General features: G+C 31.2%; 1 long non-coding RNA gene across 1 annotated transcript in view; it reads left to right on the top strand.

Annotated features, from left to right (window-relative positions):
- The window catches only part of LOC145277096 (uncharacterized), a 57,825-nt gene that overhangs the window by 6,834 nt on the left and 24,053 nt on the right, over positions 1–26,938 (top strand). Inside the window, exon 2 of the long non-coding RNA XR_013868106.1 lies at positions 19,589–19,642. This is a non-coding gene — a long non-coding RNA (uncharacterized LOC145277096). The remainder of the gene's footprint in view (positions 1–19,588; positions 19,643–26,938) is intronic.

Consider the following 26,938-nt stretch of genomic DNA (forward strand, 5'->3'; position numbering starts at 1 on the left):
TAAGTACACAAGCCTAAAATTTGCACGCAAAACATATACATGAACATAGCTCTTAATAAAATAGGCTTTTTGTCATTTCGAAAAATAGTGTCGCGCAGGTTTCCGCAAAAAACACAAAAAACTATAATAATCAAAAACAAACCTAGAAAATAACGACACTAGTAGTGGCTTTTCACTCCTTAACTACGTACTTACAATCCCAAAGATTTTTGGTACTAGTACTTAGCTTTAAGTACTTTTGCAAAGTGTCCGAAAAATATTGCCGCTGGCATATATATATATATATATATATATATATATATATATATATATATATATATATATATATATATATCGCTGGAATTCCATGACATTAACTCAAAACCTTTCGTGACTTAGGTTGTTCATTGCCGTTAATTGTAAATTGGGTTTGAGGATTTCAATTTCTATTCGTTAACTCAGTTAATTAACAGTCAACGTGAGAAGTTTTTCTTTGTCTAGGTGTCGTAAAATTAATTTATTAGGTGATGTGGGTGCGATATTTCTTCCAAACTGATTACAAAGTACTGAATACTTATAAACTCGATACGCCTTTCCCATTATATAACTATGTACGTTCAATCGGAATCTTCTAGGCAGGGTTCATTTTGCAGCAGCCAGCAAACGATTTGTCTCGATACAACATCAACTGGCTTCAGGGTCCTGACCTTTTTTTGCCAATCACTTGCTTTCCTCTAGACATCGCCTCGTGTTGCGATTTCTATCTATCTATCTATCTATCTATCTATCATTCTATTACTTATCGCAATTTGGCCATTACTCTATCAATCTGTTTCTTTCAAAGGGCAGCCATTTTCATGGTCTGGATTACTGTAGCAGTTAACTCTCGTGAATTTTACGTTCGTCAACTTATGACAACTTAAACAGTTAAGCAAATCTCTGAGATTTTCTTGATTTTCACATCTTCAAACAAATCAGTGCAGTGTCCCCCGGTGTCTACAATACAAATGATCTCTTAAGATTAGAGAGCTTTCATCTATATACTAGTGCTTCAATCATCTGAAATCACTAGAAGTCAGTATGCCAGTTCTTAATCACCCCTTATCACCATTCCTCGTTTTAAACTTACGTTTTCGGCCATTTCCCGGCTGTTTTCCCAATTATTCGTAAATCTTTTCGCCCGAGACTACGACATTGGTATGTTCAACACATTTCGTTTGAGCTTATAATCGGTTATTTTTATGCATGTTGCTGTTTATTATGTTCATCTTCTTTCTACGCTTCTTGCCTTTGCTCTTATCCTTTGTACCTTCTCGAACATTCGATTTTTCTTCATTACCTTACTATCTCCGTACTCAAAATCGCTAGCTGTCCATTATGAAATCACAGGCCCGAATAAAAATTCGGCGTCGGTCTTTCGATACCTACGTAAGCTTATTCAAATAATGTTATTATCATTTAATATTTCTCCAATCTCATCAGAGATTTCCTATCTCTGCGGAGCATAATCTCGTAATGATTCGGGCAGGATCTTGACGCTTCTCGTTCACTGCTAAACCAACTTGAATTTGTGTTCGTGATAGGGTGTTAATACTCTTAGGTTCTGGATAGATCTTGAGGAATACAATTTCGATTCGTAGAATACTGTCAATTCCAAACTTTGTTAAAACGATTTACTCAAGGTGTTTATCCAAATTTGTAAATTTTACCTTAACCATGCTTAAACGCATTAAAAACTGATACATTCGCACTCCGTGTCTGCCAGCTAAATTTTGCTTCTCAACCAGCAAGCGACCTGGTAGATTGATTATTCATGTCAGTCGGTCTTTAGGTCCAGAGTCCCACTCTCTTTACTGATCGAAACGTGGATATTACACTCATGGACGTATCTTGCAGGCGCACATTCATTTTATTGGTATAAATTTCTCTTGTACTAAACTCACCTGATTCTGATGTCTGTAAACTTATAAAACTTTCAATAGTCGACCTGCCGTCTTACTTTCTTTTTTCTCGAAAACTGCAATCTATTTAAAATACTTTCCTTAAGATATAAACTCTGTGTGTTTTGTTTTTAGGAGGTCTAAATTTCAACTATTATTAATGGTGTTAAGAACTCGTCAGTCGAGCTTTTATTATTTTTTACATAGGAATCAGAACTTTTCAATGACAAATCTCAATTTGAGGATAAGTGTTCAAGTGTGTACAGTAGTCAATTGTACAATGTAGTAACTTGAATACAAACCTATTGTAGTCAGCTGGAAAGTAGGCAAACGGGAGACAGTTCCACAGGCGTGCCGTTCTAAGAAAGAAACTTCATTCATGGAATCTACGTTTAGGTTTAAGCACATATCTTAGTATTAGTGGGAACAATTTTCTGAAAATGAAAACAAAAAAAATTTGTAATGATGATATTTTACGAAATTATTCTCTGTCTATGCCCACTTTTAAAATTATTCTCTCTAATGGTGTTTTCTCCGCAGATTTCAATAATCTCCCAGGTTACTTGGCGTTATCGCAATAGACTTTTACCAATCGATTACTTGTTGGCAACAATCATTGGCTTTCACTGGAATTTGGGTGGCGAAAAACCACTCAAGATTTCTTCGCACTCGTCAAGTGAGTTTTTTCAAATGTTTTCTCTCTTCGGTGGTTCTATCCTCTCGACCATCTTCAATTTTTTAATGTGTTGTCTGTTATTGCCAATCCACCTTTTTTAAATGTTGGTAGGTGTTAACTTACTATTATAGCTTCAATTTTCTTCTTTCTATGTAATTCTATCTGTGTTTTACTTCTGTAACATTTTCCGTATGCCCGGCTATCACCTCTGGCGCATGTGTATTAATCTGCGCATTCAAGAGCTTTTGCTGTTGTAATTATTGTTATCCGCTGTTTCTTCTCAACAGTTCCTCTGAGTTCAATCTCTTTCATTCTTTTTTCAAAGTATTTTGGTATAGTCTCTAGTGTTACTCTTATTATTGGTATAATCTCAGCTTTCTTCACCTTCAATATTTCTTTGAGCTTCCCGTTCAGTTTTGTACATTTGCACCGCTTCTCTGTCTCCTTTATCTTTACGCTGTTGTCTGCTGAACGGCAAAATCTATAATCTTGCAGAACATTTTCATTTTATTGACTATTTGACATCAGGTATTCTTGATTGGATTGGTTTATCCGTTAATGTATTTTATTCCAGTAATATTTTGTGAGTTTAATTTTAAAGCATTGTTGCCGATTTGTGCTTGTAGCATTTGTCTAAGTCTGTATGATGCAGTTCTTTGCATAATTCCCAGTGTACACTCTTCTCCACTTGCTCGTGTCTATTTTTATATTCTTTTCTTAAGCTGGTTTGCGGGTTCGCTTATCATGTGTTTTATCCTTTTGAGTCTTTGTCCACAGAGTCTGCATTTACTGTTTTCTGGAATCGTAGTGATTTTTGCTTTGGCGTTGTTGTTCTAATAGTGTTATCTGTGCGGTTGTTAATAGTTTTTCTCATTAGTTCACATTTTCGTAGCCATGTCCAAGTGTTTTAGTTAGCTTTATCTTTTGCCATCACTATGAATCGTCGTTATTTCCACAGTGTCTCCTTTCGTTGAATTTATCCGTTCGGTGTCCTGCATTATGTATTTATTATTTTTTTGTCCTTTATACAAGCTTTGTATACAAATCAGTCCCCGTTCTTCCGTTTTTCTTTTTCATGCAGAGTTGGTTAGTATTATCGTCTAGGTGTAGTGATTTTTGCATAGCCAGGAGTTTTCTAGTCTTTTTTTTTTACACAGTGATCACCACTTATCAAGGTCCGGAAACCACTCAGGGATAAGGGCTATTGCAAGTACATTACTTTAGTGTGGAGATTTGATGAAGTGTTTACTTAAGGGGGCGGTTCATTAGGAATTTGTTAACATTGGACGTGAAGACATCCAAGTTGTAGTCCGGTGGGAAGCAGGCAGACGGAACAGAGTATCACAGGCGTGCAGTTTTAGTCGGGATCTCTCATAACATCTTTAGTACAACTTATTTTCGATCCAGAGAATTTTACTAGCGACACTGCCTACGTATTTATATTTTAATTAGATAGTTTGATTTCAAGTATTGGGAATCTTCTTCGGAATTCTTTTCAATTTTCGATTTAATTTCTGTTGTTTTGATGGTATCTGCTTCAACTTCTCAAAAATTTGTAGTTTTACTTTCAATCTCATGCCCCCATTTCCGTTCCGTTGAGAAATTCCATGCATTCTCTTGTATCAAATTCTTTTTCTCATGATCAACAGTGCGTAATTTTCCATACCGGATTCTCATCGGATATCCTGGCTGAAGATTCTGGATGTGTTAATAAGCGTCTCTTGTTCCTTCTTGATTTTTGAAAAGTTTATGTACATCCATGCACATTATCTGATTGATTCTTTCATGTGTATTAGTATATCTGTATCCGGCTTTGCATTTCTTCGTATGTTGTTTCGTCGAATCATGAAAATGATTAAGGAATCACCTAACAGTAAAACAAATAAAAATAATAACCGCCAAAAGTTGTATAATTCAGAACAAAGCCTTTAACATTATTTCGTATATGGAAAAGTGATACTAGTTTACAAAATCATCGTTTCTTTCATGTTTGAAATAGCCATATCATGATTTAGAAACTCTTCCGTATCATGGGAGTGGACTTTCCTTTCGAAACAGTATTTATAATTTTAATACCGATCGTAAATATTAGCAATTGTTTATAAGAACATGAAAATAGGGTTGTATTTTAATAAGGGGGAATTATTACGAATAGGCTTTGTTTAAAATTAAAACCAATCTCTATTCGTCTAATATGTTACATGTATCAGCAGCTAAGGCATTTTGAAATATATATATATATATATAAATATATATATATATATATATATATATATATATATATATATATATATAATGCTTCGTGTAATATACCCCAAGAGTATTTATATGGTTGTAAACATATATTCGGCATTTTACGGATATTTTTACAGTATTTCGAAGAATTACAAAAACAAAACCAAAAAACAAAACACATCTCTAATTAAATATTTACAAATTTTTACAATATGGAAATCAGTAATTTCATTGGTATCAGGTATTTTGAACTAAATCGGTAATTGTGGTGATTGTATCAAAAACAAGTAATATATATATATATATATATATATATATCCGCACTGATGAGCTGTGAAACAGCGAAACAGTACTGTATGTGGATGACTATATATATATATATATATATATATATATATATATATATATATATATATATATATATATATAATGCTTCGTGTAATATATCCCAAGAGTATTTATATGGGTGTAAAAATTGATTAGTAGGGGATGCGACATTACAATAAATGTCAGATTATCACCTTGTGTCTCATACAATTCAACCGAGGATTTTCTGTAAAGATTGTAACTGCTTTTTAAGTGTAATTTGATGTATCTGTTTTGTATTGTGTCCCCACGGTATAATTGACAGGTAGTTTTTTTTTTGTTGTGTTTTTTTTTTACTTCTCTTGATTAGTTCGTTTGAAATATTTGAAGTTTTTCAAAGATTTGGATTTCTTTTAATGTCGCTTGATTGGCGAGCCTTCATTTAACTTCGTAACTTCCAGTTTGACGATGTGCGCAGCAGCAAACGCGTTACTGTTCGTTTCACTTTATTTTCCTTCTTCGCGTAACGGGTTCGAGACTTCGTGCCTCCTACCACAGTTTTTGGCTCGCAATTCTCCTTACTTTTACCCAACTAACACCCTTACACGCACTTCCACTTTCTTTTCCGCCTTCATGATACGGGTGCAAGCTTGTGTGCCTAATACAACGTTTTTTTCTCAACACACACCTAACCCCACCCCGGGAAACGCCGAGCACCCAGGCTAGTCTATAAAATAAAGGTGAAACCCCTGCTAAAATGCATGTATGGATGTTTTATGTTTGCCTTAAACTTTCCACAGATGTAATAGATGTTCACGATATCGTTTTGAAGCGCAAAACTTCGGACGACAAATATCGAAAGATTGGTTTAATACATTTATTCGTTAAACCTCAACTGGGCACTTTTATATAGGGAGAGGTAGCAGAAATGGTTCCTTTATGACCTTTTAGCAAAACACGTGAAAACGTTCTTTCTTGAATTAGTTTACCTATAAAAAGAAACGACCTAACTTCGCTCAGGGCAGTGGAAGCGTCGTTATCTTAACATTGCACGTCGAACCTAGACATCAGATATTATTTTTAAAATTGTAATATTCAAATAGTATAAAATATTTCTCTATTTTCATTTTAACAGAACAAAAGTTACTTGAAAAAAGTCTCTCTATCTCTCTCTCTCTCTCTCTCTATATATATATATATATATATATACCCACCCACCCACCCATATATACATATATATATATATATATATATATATATATATATATATATATATATAGAGAGAGAGAGAGAGAGAGAGAGAGAGAGAGAGAGAGAGATGGGTACGTGCGTGTAATGTATTTTATTTGAAAACATTATATAATATATTATATAATTTTATTTATTATTATTATACATTATTATTATACATTATTATTATTATTATTATTATTATTATTATTATTATTATTATTGTGTTCAATTGTAACAACGTATTAAAATACCTGACCAATTCATAAATCGATATTGCTTTTTTTACTTTTAAAGTCTAAGAACCCGCCATGTTGCCATGCCATCCGGTGATGTTTCACTCGTTCCCGGTACAGGGTTAATATGGAGTGTAGGTATTCAAGGTGTTCAACTGTCAGTGGATGTTAGATATTTCCAAAGAGTACTTGGGTAAGTATGGGTTTTACAATTTCTTTTAACTTCCTGGGTCATTCGAAACAGTTTGGATGTATATAATATCCTAAGGGGGTCAGAATTCAAATGCGAAAAAATAAATCAAGAAAAATGTTAGTTTTACCAGTTCAAATTTTTCTTATTTAAACTACTTCCAAATGTATTTTCTATTAAACAAATGTTGCACTTTATAGTTTTAGTCAATATTTATAGAAAAGCGTTAATAGATCATTAACCAACTGAGTGAGCTCCGTAGTTTAGAACTCATAACCGCCATATTTTTAATTGTAGATGTCCATGTAATCTAATATATTAGCATTGAGAAGCTGTGATTAAGCGAAACACTTCATGGATGACTACATTTTTGTGTAGAGAAGGTATTGCCAGTGTGATCAATAACGAGCTAAGAATGTTTTATTCATGGTAAATAAAAATAGCCTCAGTATTTGTTTCTTTATGTGACTAGTTTACTGAATATGCGTATTTTTTTGTGGAGGCTTATTCTGTAATATCTCTCATTTTTTATGCAATTAATGATTACGTTATTTAAAATGGAATATATATGACATATATCCAACCGTCAGAAGTTGCATTAGTTTGAGTTCAGTAGATATTCTACGGAATGTCACATTTTAAAAAGATATTTTGTTGAATATTTTGTGTTTGACCAATCATAATGTACATTCCAAGTTGCAATTAGTCAAAAGATTCGAATCCTTGAGTTCCAACAAAGATAGTGCTTAGTCCAAGAAATTAAATTTATTTATCTTTTTAAATTTTTTTTTTGTAAATATAGGCATATCTTGCTACGATGTGCAGACCCTTTTGTATCATTATTCGTCAAAAATAAAAACCATAAAAGTTTAATAACATTTTATAATTTAAGAAAAAAAAATTATTATGTCTAACGTGTAGCCTGATTTAAAGTCGGAGGGAAAAGTTTTGCGGCTGTTATCCGGATAGAAAATGTGTTATTTTAATTTGTTTGTTGGGAGTATGTATGAAAAATTAGAGAGAGGTAGAATAAAGACTGAGAGATAATTTCCTTTTTAGAAGGAGGGGGATGTGTAGTTATTTAGAACGAAAACAGAAAGGGACTATAAGCAGGTAGTGCAACTCTATACAAATCGCAATGAGAATGTCAGAAAACAATATTTCAGACAATTTGAAATTACGTAGACAATGGAGCAGTTCAGCCAAATTAAGTCAGCTTTTCCATCTCAAACCACGGAGTAAATCGTTCATTTTATTTTAGTTTTCTTAATCTTACTACACCTATTTTTAAAATACCAGAACTACTGCGTTTTTATATATTTTTTTAGCTATGTCACATTTATTTTTGTAATTTGTACCTTAATAGATTTATACATTTATATATCAAATTTCTCAGATTATATTTTTGCCACTTTTCGTTTGTTTATATATATATATGTATATATATATATATATATATATATATATATATATATACATACATACATATATGTATATATGCATATATACATATATATATATTATATATTATATTTGTTGTCACTTTCGTTTGTTTATATATATACATATATATATGTAAATATATACATATATATATACACCCACACCCACCCACACACACACATATATATACATATGCATGACCCACCGCCATGTAGAATATGCGCTCGTGTCCAGCAACCTAAGTCCCTGTGATGGAGCAAATTGAATGAGAGGCGGAGAGGGGTGTACATGTATATCAACAATATACTGATTTTTCAAATGTGTACGGCATTTTCAAATTATTGTACCAAAAAAATATCGAAACTTTTTTGGATCACATGCTATCACATATGTAGAGATATAATTAGGTAGATAGAATGAACACTTTATAATGTACATAAAAAATAGACCATATCTCACATAATCAGTATTGTAAGATAATTGATAAACATATGAACAGTATCTTACTCTGAAATGGCATGTTATTTTATTAATTGAGTACCTTGTATTATTGTAGAATATATGAATAAGGAGATATAGGATTACTCTATAGTATATATGATTGTAAATGAAATATATGAGAAATAATAAAAGCACATTTGGAAACCATATTACAGATTACAGAAAACCAAAATCATAATTAAATAAAGGCAATAAGATTAGAATGAATAAATTGTAATAACTAACTAAATTTTAAACAAAGTGTTATTATTAATTTTATGCAAATAAAAACGAACGAAAAATTTATTACAATTATTGTACAAGAATATGATTACATGAAACAGCATCTAGTGCTCCATGTGTGCTTAAAAGTCTTATATAGATATGAGAGAAACATTGGATAATAGCCTATGGTCATTAATATATCTTGTACAAATGATGAGAGTTCAATCTATTTATCTATAAAAGTGAACGTGTCTGTGTATATGTCTGTGTACCAGTGTGTCTGTCTGTGTGTATACATTTCCCTACGAAATAACTCTGTCAATTTTAGTCTACAGGCTCGAAATTTGATATACAGCGTACTGAGATTTGGGGAAATCGATGCCATTGGATTTCGGCTAGAAATTTGGCGATTAAGAGGTCAAAGTTCAAGAATTTGACCTTGGAGAACATTACCAAACTCCTCCAACAAATTTTGGCCTAAACACTTGAAATTTTAGATATATGTTCCTTGGACATAAATCTAACTTAATAACTGTAGTTGAGCCTAAAACAATAAATTTTAAAGGGTCATAATAGGGGTCAAATTTAAAAAAATGACCGCTTTTTTTTGGCTCAATATACACCTTTAAATACCCGGGCAACGCAGGGTACTACTGCTAGTTAATATATATATATATATATATATATATATATATATATATATATATATATACATATATATATATATATATATATATATATATATATATATATAAACAGAAAAGGAGTAAATGTGTCAATAAATAATAGTTGCAAATTATTTTTAAAGATAATTGTGGTTAAATTTTCTTGATAAAAAAATAATTAGAAATAAAATTAAGAATTTTATGTTAGAATGCTATTAAACTTTATCATGAGAAACTAAACATTCTATGTTTTGCATAATTATGGATAAATCTACTGTTTCTAATATATAATATATATATATATATATATATATATATTAAGTAATGTGATTTATAATTTAAAAATTAAACAAAATTTTTAAATTTAAAAATCAAAATTTAATTAAATTAAAAATCAGTTTCATAAGAAGGAACAACAGCAATGTCAATTATCTGTACGATCGTTTCGGAAATCCGTGCTTTTTATTTGTGGTATACATGAAGTCACGTAGAACAATTATACATAGTTTTTTTGGTAAGCACGGTCTCCTCATCAGCAAATTTAGGAGGATTTCTATTGAATTTAAAAGACACCAAAAATAAACCTAGCATTAAAAGCAGATGAATCTGAAAAATCGAAATAAAAGGTTTGGATTTAAAATTTATAAGAAAATTAGTATAGGTTAGAGATAGAAATGAGTAGAAAAAAAAAATATATATATATTTGAATTTACATAATAAATTTGATTTAAAAATATGTAGAGATAGTTACCTTTTAGTTTTTCTTTTTTTGAAATCAGGAACTGTGTTTAAAGTAGTCATTTAGATGTTTGCTATAGCTTTTTATTTTATTGAATGATGAATTTTAAAAGGGCGACGCTCGTTCAGTAAATTGTTTCCGTTAGCGTATTTTGATTTAAAGACGCTACAGTTAATATATATAGAGAGAATATTTATTTTGCAAGTTTTTAAGGGGAGATAATTGTCATGTGTTATTGGCTTTATTTATTATTTGATTTACGGGTCTAAGGGCGGTAATTGGTCTAACTTAATTTATTAAACAAAAAATGTAATCTATTTTTACTAATGAGTAATTTTTAATGATTTAAGGTGGTTTATATTTATTTAATTTAAACCAACGTTTATGATTACATGTTAGAAGCTCGTGTCTTGAATTTACTTGTTTGGTTGTGCTTTTTATATCTTCATATTTTAAAATTTTTAGGGTTTCTTTTGTACATAGTGTACAAAATTTATCTCCTGGTTTATATGATTTGCAAGTCTCAATTATTTGCCATTTTAAGTTGAAAGAAATATTGCTATTTTTTAGTTGCCAAATATAGTTGGATAGAGTAGTTTGGTTTGATAGAGAGTTATTTTTAAAAGAATGTTTGTGCGTTGAAATTCTATGTTTTATTGGGCCAGATAATTGACTTTGTTGTTGTTCCTTCTTATGAAACTGATTTTTAATTTAATTAAAATATGATTTTTAAATTTAAATTTTTATTTTTTTATTTTTAAATTATAAATCACATTACTTAATATTGAATTAGCTCTAGGACATTTAACTATCGAACTTATTATATATCTAAATTACAACGAGCATTTCCTGTATTTTAATTAAACTAGTAATTTCACTATTACATTAAAATACACTTAGCTCTTTAGACTATTATTCTAATCTCCTTTAAATTTATATATATATATATATATTTATATAATATTCCTCAGTGCAAATAAAATACAATAATTAAACTTCATTCAAAAATAATAGTTATATGCATACACTATATTTTTATATATCGAATTTATGAAAGTTGTTTTAGTCAAATTAAGTTTAATAAATTAAACGCTGCCTTCTATAGCAAAAAAGACAGTTCAAAAACACCAAGCTTCCTTGCCCATTTCATATTCAGCATTCACTTATTTTTTTTTCCTGTCACGTAACGTATTAGACACTTTAACATAATTTAAATAATGGAAAATGTCTTAATTATAATTGATTAAATTAGTTAAACCTTCATTAAAAAACACACGCGTCTCAATGCATAATTGAAAAAAACCTCCTCCAAAAGCCTTCTACCTGTGTTTTCCTTGTCTTTTTATTTTTTTGGTACTTTTGTTTATTCAACATTCATTTCAGTTAAATTACTGGCTTCGAGTAAGTCTGGGGGTTTATTGTCTTTTATGAAAATAAAATATATTACAGTTCGGCTAAAAGAAGAAAGTAAGTCTGCCACATTTGAGATTAGCACCATTTCCAATTTTTCCGCACGAAATAATTATAGAGATGATTTAAATTTAAAAATAAACATATATATGAGAATTTGTCGATGGATTATTATATAATAATTCTCCTTAGGCGTTAAGTTGAAGATTATGCTTATGTTATGTAATCTTCCCCGGTAAATTACGCTTTGAAATGTACTTTAAATATTATTGCTGATTCTCTAAGCTTTATATTGGCAGCGAACACAGAGACTCATACAAGTACACAGAAATGTGTGTGTGTATATATATATATATATATATATATATATATGTATGTATATATATATAAAAGTGAACGTGTCTGTGTGCTTATCTCTCTGTATGTCTGTGTACATTTCCCTTCGCAATAACTCTGTTAATTTTAAGTCTACAGACTCAAAATTTGATATACAGTGTACTGAGATTTGGACAAATCTATGTGCTTGAATTTCAGCCAGGAATTGTGAGAATAAGGGGACAAAGTTCAACGATTTGACCTTTGAGAACTCTACAAAATTCCTCCGACAATTTTTGGTCTAAACACTTGATATTTTACATATAGTTCCTTGGACAGGGGTCTAACTTAATAAATTGATTTGGGCCCAAAACAATAAATGTTAAGGGGTAATAATAGGGGTCACATTTAAAAAAATACCTTTTTCTTTTTGTTATTTTTTATCAGCATACATCTCCAAACACCGGGAAAAGCCAGCCACCTATGCAAGTACATATATATATATATATATATATATATATATATATATATATATATATATATATATATATATGCCTGTGTGGCTTTCTGTGTGTATGTGTGTACATTTTCCTTAGCAATAACTCTGTCAATTTTTAGTCTACAGACTCGAAATTTGATATACAGGAACTGAGATTCGGGAAAATCGACGTGATTCGTTTTCGGCTAGAAATTTGGCTGTTAAAGGATAAAAGTTCAACGATTTTACCTTTTAGAACTCTACCAAATTCCTCCAACAATTTTGTGTGTAAACACTTGACATTTTAGATACAGGTACCTTGGATATGGATCAAACTTATTAGCTGAATTTGCGCCCAAAACAATAAATGTTAAGCGGACATAATAGGGGACAAAGTTTTTAAAAAATTGCCCTCTGAGGTCTCTACCAAATTACTCAAAAAATGTATGGCCTAAACATTTGAACATTTGCATAAAGGGTATTCAGAAATAAGGCAAGCTTTTTCATCCGTTAGGGTCGGGAATTTTTAGTTACCAATATATAAATGTAGGTATTTTTGTTTGCATATCTGCCTAAAACTTTCAACAGAGTAGACGTATTTTACCAACACTACTATCGTTTATAAGTTCGACCTTTCAGACTATAAATATCGAAAAATTGGCTAACAACATTGCCTTCACCTCCAACTAAGCACGTTTCTACGGGTGGGGGGGTCGATTTTTCGCCGATATTTTTAAAAGTTATCCTCTCCTTCTGATTGTCTATACTTAATTTAACCATAAGTCACTAACGATTTGGCGGTGGTCGTAACTGCAAAAACGTCAGGTATTTTCCCCCATTCTTTTCCTCCTTCGCGGAACGGGTTCGAGCCTGCCTTCCTACTACCACTTTTTTTTTGCTCAACATACACATCAAACACCCGTGACACGCCGGGCTGAAATGCTAGTATATCTATAAAAGTGAACGTGTCTGTGTCTCTGTGTACATTTCCCTACGCAATAACTCTGTCAATTTTTTGTCTGCAGACTCGAAATTTGATATACAAGGTAATGAGATTTGGAAAAATCGATGTGATCGGTTCTCGGCCAGAAATTAGGCTTTAAGAAGTCACAGTTCAACGATATGACCTTTGAGAACTCTACCAAACTACTCCGACAATTTTAGGTCTAAACACTTGAAACTCTTGAAAATTTAGATATAGAATCCTTTGACATGGATCTAACTTAATAACATGATTTGAGCCCAAAACAATACATCTTAAGGGGTCATAATAGGGGTTAAATTAAAAAATAAATTGACCGTTTTTTTGCTCAGCCTACACCTCCAAATACCAGAGAAACGCCGGGGACCAATGCTAGTATATATATATATATATATATATATATATATATATATATATATATATATATATATATATATATATATACGTCTGACCAAAAAAATAGACCACTTGAAATTTTTAAACGAAACCTATTTAAAGGATTGATTTTAAACTTCTCCAAATTAAGGTTATCAATAATACAACGTACAAGGTTATGAAAACAATCTACATCTTAATTATGTTGTTCATTAATTTACATTTTTATGAATGAGGCATTTTACACTTGACTAAAATTAAAGAACCAAGAATATTAATTTTACGGAAATGTACGAACACGTGTGAAAGGATTCAACAATCAAAGTTAATAATTAATTATCCTGCCGCTAATTTTGATGACAAGTTTTGGCGCAGTCTACAACTAGCGTTTCAAATAAGGTGCATGAGATATTACTCAAGCTTCTGAAAATTGCTTAACATAGTTAATTTTTTGTGGAATATTGTTTGCTGTTTCGATAAACATTTCTTGTCATCTTTCCCCAAACTTTTTTTTATTGGGTTCAGATCCGGTGAGCATGCAAAATGTCCCAAGAGACGGGTCCTATTTAAAGTAAAGGTACGTGTATTGCGCACTATCCCCCTGAAATACCGACCCATCCCGACATAAACGTGGCTCTTCGTCATTAACGATGCTTTTTGTAGCATACTAACATAACTGGCTACGATCTGCCTAACCTACACTTCTTGTAGCTCCATGCTCCGTCTGTTAGAAAGGGAACCCAATACAATTAGAGATCCTCCATAAATAGGATGTGTGGGGAAAATTTTAGGAGGAATGATTTCATTATGGCAATATCGTGGACAATCTACATGGACTATTTCTCATCAGAAAATAGAATGTTCGTCTTCGTCCCAACATCCCATATTTGGTATTTACCACTAAACCTTAAGCTGTCTACCTAATGACCTGCAAGCAGGCAAATAATTCTCCCGATCATTTTATTTACCGACGCATCTGAAGCAATGAATTTGTTGTAGCGACTTATGGTAATTTTGTTTACGGAATTTGATTAAAATAACACACACGCACACACGCACACACACACACAAACACACAGACGTGTGTATGTATTGTGGCGACGTACACATTCTAATGTGGTATACATTTCTCGTGATTCTGAACTGTAAACATTATTAAACTTTTTTTTCAAATAAATAGTTTCTGTTTTGTTTTTTAATATATAGTTGTGTATTATATACTATGGCTCTGCAATATGGATACATGTATGCATATATATATATATATATATATATATATATATATATATATATATTTACGTAAATATATATATATATATGGAATATTAGTATTTTAAAATGAGTATAAGCAAGAAAACGTAGTAAAAGATTTTTAACGATATTGCTACATAACTGTAATGTTATTGTGGCAAATTTGTAGATAAAGGTTCAGATGAGGTAACTGGCAAAAGTTATGAAAATTACATAAATTTCAGACAAAAACTCTTTCCTCGCAGTTAATTACCGAGAACTAAAAAAAGAAGATGCACTTGTCCTGATGTTCGTAAAATATAGATAATAAAAGTAAAGCGACCGATTGTGATAACATAAGTAAACTTGGATTCTAGACATTCCATCAGTAAAAATAGGCCAGATTTTATTTTATCTATTTGACTAAAATATGCCTTTTTTTAATTAAAAGAGCCAGTGTTTGTGTGGATTTTATTCAGACATGTAAACTAACGTACGGATTGATACAGTCATCTATTAGGCGTGTAATGCAACGATGTTGTTCGATTCTTACACCTAACTTGATATCGTATACGTGCACCTTCCGCAAAAATCTTAATGGAGGGAAAGTAGTTGAACGGAATTTAGACGTTTAATGTGACGAGAGAAGAAAGTAGAAATGTAAGACAGAAAAAAAAAACTTGGAATGTGATTAGTAGAGGATATTTATAAGGGTGGTTTACAAAATAGTGAGTAGAAGTATTAGATAAAAATACATATGCATAAATTTGGATTCAAAATTTAAAAAAATAATAAAACAATTGTAGAAAAATAGAAATATACATATCAGAAGAAAAAATCTCAATTATAATAAAGTGGTAAATACAGAGTAAAAAAAAAACTAACAAAAATATATTAAGATCGCCTGATGGAAATAAAAATTTAAAAGAAATAACATGAAACAAGATTGTAGGAAGATAAAACGAACATGAAAGTAAACAATGTTAGGTAACGGAATTATTCGCGATAAGTATATGCAATCGAGACAGGATTGTAATTACATATTATCTCCAGTTAAATGAAAATTCTCCTCTTCTTACGTCCCTTTTTACTTGCTTCAATTACTAACGCTCTGTAAAATTTGTTTTTCTTCCAGGCTTACTGGAATAAAAGGGTGAATTCTCTTTAATAAGATTAATTTACACAATGGATATTGTAGATGAATTGACCGAAACGTATTTATTTATCTCTATTTTTTATTTCGTATTATCGCGCCCCATATATATATATATATATATATATATATATATATATATATATATATATACGTGTGTGTGTGTGTGTGTGTGTGTAACAGAATTTTAATTCTAAGATATTTGTCGTGCTGTTTTTTCTTTGAGATTGTTAAAATATAAATCAAAGATGTCGAGTAAATATCATAAAACAAAATTGCAACTATCACTCAGATTTTTTAATGTATACAGTAATGCTAATTTTTTTTTTAATTAATGTATCTTAGTCTTCCCACGAGTCAAGGAGAAAATATTCACAAGACTGACATAATGATTTTGTGATAATTACTGCAGTTTTACATAGGTGCTATCACGAAAAAGAAATTTAAACATTCCGGAAGAAATAAACGGTAAAATTAACAAAACTTACTTTTGAATATGACTTTTAACCGTTAATTTTTTATATATATTTCAGTAAAATTTAACGTTCATCGAGCTTAATAAATAAAATGATAGCTAATGAGTGAAATATAATTGATCAGCCATATTTTACCAGACCATTATATGTATATTACATTTAAAAATCCGAACATAAAATCTACTTTGGCTGAGTTTTCATCGGAAGACAATTCGCGGCTTGAAAAACAAGCGGCACTTCTGGGTGAATATTCCCATGAAGACTGTCTGTTCATCAGAAGACTGGGACCATGGTTTGGAATAAATACATTGAGAGCATTGTCAAGCCTGCTCCGAAGAAAGTGGGATCTCTCCACCGTGCTAGAAAACTATATACGCCTTAAAGTATCCTGTAGACCTATAAGGCGGCCATTAACCCATGTATGGAGTACTGTTGTCACATCTGGGCTGATGCATCTGCTACGTGTCTCTCACTCTCGGACAAGATTAAAAAAGAATTGCTATCTAGGTTTAAGCCTCTGTCCCATCGGCGAAATATTGCACCCTTCTGCCTGTTCTACAAGTATTTCTTAAATTACATTTTCACTCCAAACAAGGCACGTTAACACGTTAGTGTAGTGGGCTATTATCAAGTTGCAGGGGTACTATGTAGGGATTTAGCAGCAAGATGTCTGTTCACATTAAACGTGAACTTCTGCATGTCAGTACAGTTGGGGAAGCAGGAAACTGAAAGAGTATTCCAAATTCTTGCAGTTCTGGGGAAAAGCTATTAGAGTATAAGTCTTTCTTACATCTAGGGATCTCAATGTATAGGTGTGAGATTGCGCTGTTTGTAGGCTTTGTCGTGGGTATTTTCGTCGAGAGGGCACAAAAGCTTGTAGTTCGTCAGAGCATCTACCATTAATATACTTTTAAAACAGGCAGAGGAACGCAATATTTCGTCGGTGGGTTTAGATGACAGTTCGGGACCTATTATGTTGGCGACTCTTTTTTTGGCCCCTGCCCAGAGCGAGAGGCTAGTAGCAGATGAACAAGTCATCATGTGACAGCAGTTATCCATACATGGGCGAATGATGGCTTTGTAGAGGTGCAAGATACTTTCAGGGGTAAGTAACTTTCCAGCACGATAGAGAGAGCCCACTTTCTTTGCAGCAGCCTTATCAATAAGCTCGACGTATGACGGTGAATGCTCTGATGAACTACAAGCACTCTTACTCCCCGAGGTAAATACCTCCGACAAACCCGACAAGCAGCTAAATCTCACCACTTCAAAGTAGAGAACCCTATATGTAAGAAAAGCTACCGCTCCAATAGTTTCTTCCCCAGAACTGCTAGACTTTGGATTTCCCTTTCGGATTCTGCTTTTCCAACTGTACTGAAATGCAGAAGTTCAAGTGTTATGTGAATAGACATATTGCTACTTTTCTCCATTCATAATGTCCCTGAAACCTCTGCCCCCTCTATACAGACAACGAATTCATTAACCGCAGTCTCGGTAGAGACCCTGGCTCGGAACTACTGTGATTGAATGATACATATTGCATAAATGTGTGTTTGAGAGATAATTTTTTTTTTACAATCATTAATAAATATTATACATTTATATATTAATACAATAGCAATGCCTGGAAAAATCATGGATTATATGGGCAAATGCGCGCATGAAATGTAATATTCTTAAGATTTTATTAAACCTGGAAAAGTAAAGGACAAGAAATTCAACCTGGAAAAGTAAAGAACAAGATATTCTAGTAAAGTAAAAAATAAGAATTTTTTAGACTTAAAATATTGCAGCTAAAAATAAAATTTGAATATTGATAAATATTTGATTTATTATTTGCATATGTTGTTGTTTATTGTTGAGTTAGAAAGAATTAAATGATCCTAATTATGATATTATAAAATTATTAATTTTTATGTAAATTATAAAATTATTAATTCTATCTACTAACTAACTAACTAATGAATTAATTTTATTCAAACAATTTTCACTACATAAATATATGCAAATAGTAGGGGGGAAATAAGTTCAATCCAGCGACTGACACCCTTTCTAACTCAACAATAAACAACAATATTTAGGAGTTGTACCGGGAGATGTAAATTTACATTAAATTTAAACTTATGTAAGTTATTACAGTAGGTAAACAGAAACACGTAGCAAACCCCTTAATCTAGCAGTCAGATTGAAGAAGCTATTATCATAGAATTCGTCTGGCATCAAAGAAACTTCAGCAGTGAAACGTGAGATTTTGCTGACTGTCGAGTTATTCCTGACTATTACGTAGAGGAAACACAAGTACAAGGAGGTTATGTGAGCACCTTCCATTAAATTACTTGTAAACAAGAACATCAAAGCAAAATTGGGACGATGGGGAAGAGCTTGCCGCTCTTCCTATATTGCATAAGCTATTACTTTTGAGACTCTTTCTTTTAATCTTCACTAAAAGTGGGAGACACGCAAAGGATGCACTATCCCAGATGTGGAAATACTACTCCATGCATGGCAAGATTGTGATTATTAACTATATATGATACTCTCTTGTGTGGGTAATTAACTAGCACATTAATTTTAAGTAAATACTTGCTTACTTGACAGAGTGTTACTTATATAAGCTGTTCCTGATTTTAAATAAATTATTTCACATATAAAGTCACACTATATTTACTCGATTTTAAACTCCACTAATGTAAACTGTAGTCGCGTATGATTTACGTAAGGTTTCAATTTGAAGTACACGTTTTATTATCAGGATCAAACCTGATAAACGTTGGGTCGATGACACAAAAGTTTCTATTCATGGTTGTCATTTTAATATATTTCAGAATTTAAGAAATTTCTGGATTCTGTTGTACCAATTCTTCAAGGAACATTTCCCGGTAAGTAAAAACGTTATTTACATAGAAATAAATATAAACGTTTTTATTTATATTATTTATATATTATAATAATTATAATATTCACGTTAATATTTAAATATGTTCTCAGATTAAACGGGATAAGAGCTTACACATCGAGGACATTTTTACGACATTGCTCAATCTTGATTAGTCGTATTTGTCCGTACTTTCCAACCATTGCTCTTATCTCGAATTTTATTTTCCTAACACTTTAATTGAAGTAACCTTTAGCATTTCTAAAGTTCACCATAGTCGAACTCGTGAGTCATTCTACCGAACTCGAAAACTTGCATTCAATTTCAAACGCAATTCATTAATCAACGGGACCAGGAGGCTCTCGTTACGTCAATCATGTCTTTGTAAATGTCACAAGTAATTCGCAATTGTATTCACAAATAGTTATACACGAGGACATTTGATGTTATGGATAAAAATCTTGGTAAAATAAAGTTGAAATTTACCATCTTCTAGAAGGTGAAGGTGCAATCCTTAGTGCGGGCAATATAAATATAATTGTGAATTACTTAGGACTTCGACTCAGTGCTGGATTTAATAAAGAGTTTCGTTCGTAATTCTGTGCAGATTTTCGAACTTCATATAAGCATTTCCGAGTTTGGCAAGATACACCTGAAGAAAGACCGATAGTTAGAGCGACAGTTGTGGTAAGAACATTCCAGATGAGAACAGAAGTACGAAGAATCCGATTAATAACTGATAATGTTTTCATAGAAGTAAAAATATTATATGAACACCGAATATCATCTTTCACTCATAGCCCTTAATCCAGTTTCATATATATATAATGTTGAAAATATGTGGTCCGTGAGATTAATTATTTAGTTGAGATGCGAAACTGGGAAGAATTATGGTTTGAAAGTCGGTAAAACTCAAATTCCAAATAAGTCGTTTTTGCTCTATCTCTAGCCCGTTAAATTATCCGCATTGCATCAACTTACTTTCATCACAACTTTTATTATATTTTGTATATAATTGATCGATCCAACTTCTTTTATTATAAAGTAGTTTTTAATGATGCAAGAAACACTGTTAGCAAAAATGAAAAAAAAGTGTATGTAGCAAAAGTTTAAGAGATATAAACTTCCTCGAAGAAGTTGTACAATGGCTGATGAAAACGAAATTGTATTCTCAAATATAATAGATGATCTTATATAAAGTAGAATAAAATTCTCAACTATTACCAGATGCTCTCTATATATAAAAGGTAAAATATGCGTGTGTTTGTGTGTGTGTGTGTGTGTGTGTATGTTGGTTTGCATGTCGCGATAAAACTTTAGACCGAGGCGATGGTATTTCACTAAACCGGTATCGATTTAAATCCCGACCCTTCGGCGGACAACAAACCTCGAAACTGAAAACAGTAATTCCTTCCCCGTGGACGGACCGGTTTTCTACTTGTGCCATTCATCGTATCTACGTATCAATAACAGTGATTTTTCTTATGGTCGGGTCAGACGATGGAGAATCGGTAACGCGTCAGATTTTTTTACATTTTCTTTTCCGACTTCGCGTCATGGGTTCGAGCCTGCCAGCCTACTACAACTTTTTGTTAACACCTCGCTCCATCTTAGCCCTCCCCGCCCCCACTTCTACCATTTTTAACACCTCTCTCCACATGAGCTGCCGATGTTGTTTTGTTTTATTACTCCCTCACTTCTACCACGTTGTTTAAACACATCCACATTCTTTTTTTGATCCCACCAGGGTTGGATCAAATACTGACTTTTAACAATTGAAATACAAATACAAATACTTTCGTTAAGGTTACCAGTAATACAAATACAAATACAAATACGTTCATTCCTAACTCTAAAAATACAAATACAAATACAAATACAAATACTAACGCTAAAAATACAAATACAAATACAAATACTTTTATTCCTCAATCTCAAAATACAAATAAAAATACAATAACTGATTTAAACAATCTGAAAATATGCGAAGAAGAGAAGAAAAAAGAAGAAATATTTCCTTCCAAATTTGACATCTACATTACACTCTACATCATGTCCTCATTGCATTTTATCATCATTAGAGCTCTGAAAGTTTCCGGGCCAAGTTTGGATATATATATGGCTTTTGGCATTTGGTGGTCTAGCCGCACTGATGAGCTGTAAATAGCGAAACTACCAGATGTGGATGAGATGACTGTATATATATATATATATATATATATATATATATATATATATATATATATATATATATATATATATAAAGGGTGCTCAATAAAAATGGCACTTGTACAAATGGCAAAAGTGAATAAATAAGTAAAAATGGCACATTAACAACGGAAAAGTAGGACCGTTCGAGAAGTGCTGGCTAATCTCTCATTACTCTAAAACTTGGTTAAGTTAGGTTCAATTTCTGTAGAAGTACCGACAAAATAATTATAATGTTTTACTTAATAATTATTTTATAGATATTTATTTGTAATAATCTGAAAAAGCCCAAATAAAATTTTACCACTGCCATATTTACCTGAATTTCATTAATTTTTTAAAATCTTGAAAATAGAAACTTCATTCAACGATTTAATCGCTGGCAGCCGCTGCTTTTAATTTTTCTGTACTAAAATAATTTTTATTTGTTAAAAACATGTTATTGTACAGAAAATTGTCAACATTGATCTATAAATGTTCATTTACAAATAAGTAAATGAAACGTTTAATAATAATAGGAATGTTGGGTAAAGATCATTTAGAACACATATTAACATTTTGAAGTATAAAAACAATTAAGAGTTGCAGCATGTTAAAATTATACGGTCGATAGATAATTAAGTCCTACTGCATTTGGTATAAGTAATTTATTTTGTTTGTTTTTTGTTTAAAGATTAGGATATTTATTGAGTGGATTTTTAATTATTTTATCATAGTTTTATGATTTGCAAATACATAAAATTGGGGAGATAAGATTTTTGGTGTAGAACATATTTTTGCCTAATGCATAATTATATCATAGAGTTTTTTTGTTAATTTATTTGCAAGTGATATTTTCACCTGTGTACTTTTAGGGAAAAGCACCAGGATAACATTAAGAAGTTTGTCAAATTAAAATGAAATTATATCTATATTTTAAAGTAGATAAGAACCCTCAGCTATCCCTCCTAAAATGTAATTCTACTTTTTTTTCAAAAGATTACTTGTGAACATCTAGAAAAGGAATATTTTATAATTTAAATTAAGTAATTAGTTTCGCATATAAATTATACATAAAATGATCTTTCATTTTCGGGCCATCATAACTTTTTAGGGTAGTTAACTTTTTTCTATCTCTAAGTCTGACTGGCAAAATTGTAAAACTAAATGAAATTGCCTTAAAAAGTAAAAGGCACAGAATTTATCTCCCATAGCCAAAAATATATACCCCAATTTAGAAGAATTTTTCTTTCATCGACCAAGGACAGACTAGATAAAGTTAGGTCATCAGAGCAGGCACTACACTTTAATGTAAGCATTGACTGACAACGGGGACAGATTACATAAAAGAGATGTTTATAAATGTTTTTTTTACAATTATGATATTAGTAACCATTTGGAGTTACAATCTATTTAGTATTACACATGAAATCTGAAGAAAACACTTACAATGAGTAAACATGCGAGTATAATCGACAGATTTCTAAGATGATTGGAGGTATCAACTTAAAATATCTCTAAAATATTGATAAATTTAATTTTAGTCATAACTCTAAAACTAGACTTTGTTTCCAAGAACAATCTATGCGTCATTATTAAGGCAAATGTGTCTATTAATCCAAGATAGTTATAAAATCTATAATTATTGACTTTTAATTAAACTTTTGGGACTACTCAGGAAAAAGTATATGAATACTTAAAAATATTCATTTTAAATACAACTTTACATAGCTATAGTTATAAGTTTTCAAATTTCTATAAATTGAAAATAAATTAATTCAATTAATTTCAAAACACTACTTTTAAAGAATTTCAAACGAAAAATACAAGAATTAATTATTTCAGAGGAAATATACTCAGTGACCTAATTGGCAGGGACAAGGCGCCAGCACTAAAAAATGCCCCCAAAATGGTTTCATACTCAACTGTGAACTCTTTGAAAGGGTCGATATAGACATTTAGTAAGTAACTGTGAAACCGGATTAAACATTTAGGTGTGAGATTCGCTTAGTGCGAGAGGGTGTAAATCCATGAATGGGAGTGGGAGGTCAAAAGTTTTTTTTTTTTAAATCTACAAGTTTAGACATCCAAACAACTGTTTAAATTACTTTATTATAACTTTTTCTTTAAAAATACATATTTAATAAATATTTATATAAAATTATCCGAAAAAGGCCAAATTTGAAGCATAAATTTGAAAAAAAACAAACAAAAATTTTGAAAGCCAAACTGCTTCAAAAAAAGCCAAATTCGCGAAATTTGGCCTTAACAAAGCCAAGCTGGCAACCCTGAATTGAAGCTACTTGACTCACAGACTTATCGTCACTCAACTAGCAGCAGCAAATACTGACTTTTAACAATTGAAATGCAAATACTTTCGTTTAGGTTACCAGAAATACAAATACAAATACAAATACTTTTACTCCTAAGTCTAAAAATACAAATACAAATACAAATACATTTATTCCTAAATCTAAAAATACAAATACAAATACAATTACATTAAAATTGTATCTAAATACAATTGAAATACAAATACAATTGTATTTGATCCAACCCTAGTTCCCACACACCTCCAACCATCCGGAAAATCCTGAGCACTTATGGTAGCGGGGATACCCAGGTGTTTGGAGGTAATTCAAAACAAAATGGAAAATAAAGAATAATCGAAAGTAATAACCGTAAATAAATATATATATATATATATATATATATATATATATATATATATATATATATATATATATATATATATATATAACCGATGTTACAACGTCATAAAACTCCTCCAAAATATCAGAAAAAAACTAACGTAGCGAATGATGTTAAAACTTTTTTTTTTTGATTTTTACGATTTTAGTATCGAAACAGGGTTATTGTTCGTTCTTTTATTTTGTTTTTATTTTCCGACATTTTAAGAAGCTTATTTTTTGTTATTTTTTTGTTTTTGTTTTTCCGCTTTTTTAAAAAGTGTAAACATCATTCGATAATACGTTCGTTTTTCTTCTAGCACGTTCGCTGTTATTTTTGTTTTTTTTAGCCGTTTTTTTAAAGATTTAATATCGTTTTTTTTTTTTTTTCGCTTATTCTTTTTTTGGATTTTGTTTTGATTTATTTCCCTCCACACACATCCAAACACCTAGGCTACGCCGGGTACCTCGGCTAATCTTATATAAATTAGAAAAGAATTGCGACCCTGTTGACACCCATTGTGCTAGGCTTGTATTGCTTTAACCAAGAAACATTGAAATTGCTAAATGGTTAAATATAAAACATAAACAGAAAATCTATCCCCTCGTCTCTTTCTCTCTTTCTTGTTCCTTCTCTCTCTCTCTCTCTTTCTCTCCTACTCTCTGTATGCAAATATGAAGCCTTGTGTGAAGTGACAAAACAAAGGACTATGAAAAGAACGTCTGCACAAACTGACGATGATGTTCGTCAGGATAGAGGTCAGAGTGAAGCAGCACAATCACGTTTAATTCGGTAAAATAACCGGACTTAAACGTCGTTGCAACAAATAAAAATGTCGGGGTATTACTTGTCAAAAGTTCCTTACAGCTTACTCTGTTACACCGCGTTATGTGCCGGGTGTCTGCATGTTAACGTGAGTGTAAAGTTACATTTCTCTTGCTCTTTTTTTTCCTCTTCTCACTTTGCATCTGGCCTTCAGGTTCTATTTAATTTCCTCAGCGTGATATTTAATTTTATTAATTTTGGACTACTTCCAATATTTGTATGACTAAATTGTACATTACGTTGATTAAATAATACACAGATGTGAATATAACAATAGAATGTAAGATAGAAATATGTAATTAAGGTTGGTTGGTTTTATTTGTTTTACGGCGTATCAACCATTTTTGGGTCATTTAATGCCGAAATCCAAAGATTTTGAAGAAAAAAAAATTTAATAGAATATATTTGTTGTTTTCAAGTCGATTTCTATTTAACTCATAGTTGGGACCCTAACCGGTACTACCACTCCCGGTCAGAGTGGACCTGGAGCAATGGTAATTAAAGGGTGGCTCCACACTCCCAAAGTCCGCAAGCTGGGCCTCACCATTGGATATAGTTTAAGGTCATATCCAGGACCACTATAATTAAGGAAACGATAAAAGCTAATAAGTGCAAACACTGAAACTGATAAATCGAAACGAGAATGAATTATAGCAAAACTCCGTAAAAGATCTGTATTTTACTGACTTAGTTAAAATGTAAAGTCTATTTGAAAAATAAATATATTCAACGATTTACTTTATCCGAAAAAAATCGAAAATATTTTTCATATTAAAATATAGAGGCATGTGACAAATTTGATCAGGATATGTTCAGTAGACATTTTGTTAAAACACGATTTACAATATCACGTGATCTTAATATATAGGACGGACCACCCCAATGATTTCCTCTCCAAACACATTCTATTTAAACGGCAAATATTACCAAAAGATTTTATATGTAAAAAATCGCTTAAATTATTTATTTCTGCATGTTTACTTCGAAGTATAGCCAACATATAGTTGGCGAGTTGGAAGTTTAGGGTAAAGATTTTAATTATTAGGACTTTATTAATCTTAAAGTGTTTTCTTATTTCCAGTTCATATATAGAAAAATTATATCCTCTGACCCTCACATTCTGCTTGTGTTTAATGAATTTTATTGGTTACATCCCTCATATATAATAATATATAAACGGCAATGTTTTTTTTTATAATCTCAGACCAACACAGGTGGTTGCTAATGTTAGATATGTTAAATAGTAACCGGGAAATGCTTGTTTAAAATTGAAGAATACTGGGAAATGCTTTTTTTATTTAATACTAAAAACGCAAATATAAAAAAAAAATGAATACGTCAGTGTATTTTAGGAAACATCTATAACATTATCAACTCATGCTAATCTGAATGTCTGTTATTCTGGCATGTCAAAATGTAAAAGGTATTAATGTTAAAATGTAAAATGTATTAAAGATTTTGCTTTTCAACCCGCTATCTGTCAGTCAAGTTAAATAGATAGTTTTTACAGAAAATGTTTGTAAACAATTACTTAAATCCAACTGGTGTTATCTTGAAATATTTTAAACATGCATTATATAATTCACAAAGTTTAATT

This window comes from Euprymna scolopes, chromosome 5, assembly GCF_053919585.1.
Source record: "Euprymna scolopes isolate OS-2025 chromosome 5, ASM5391958v1, whole genome shotgun sequence".
Classification (NCBI taxonomy): Eukaryota; Metazoa; Mollusca; class Cephalopoda; order Sepiida; family Sepiolidae; genus Euprymna; species Euprymna scolopes.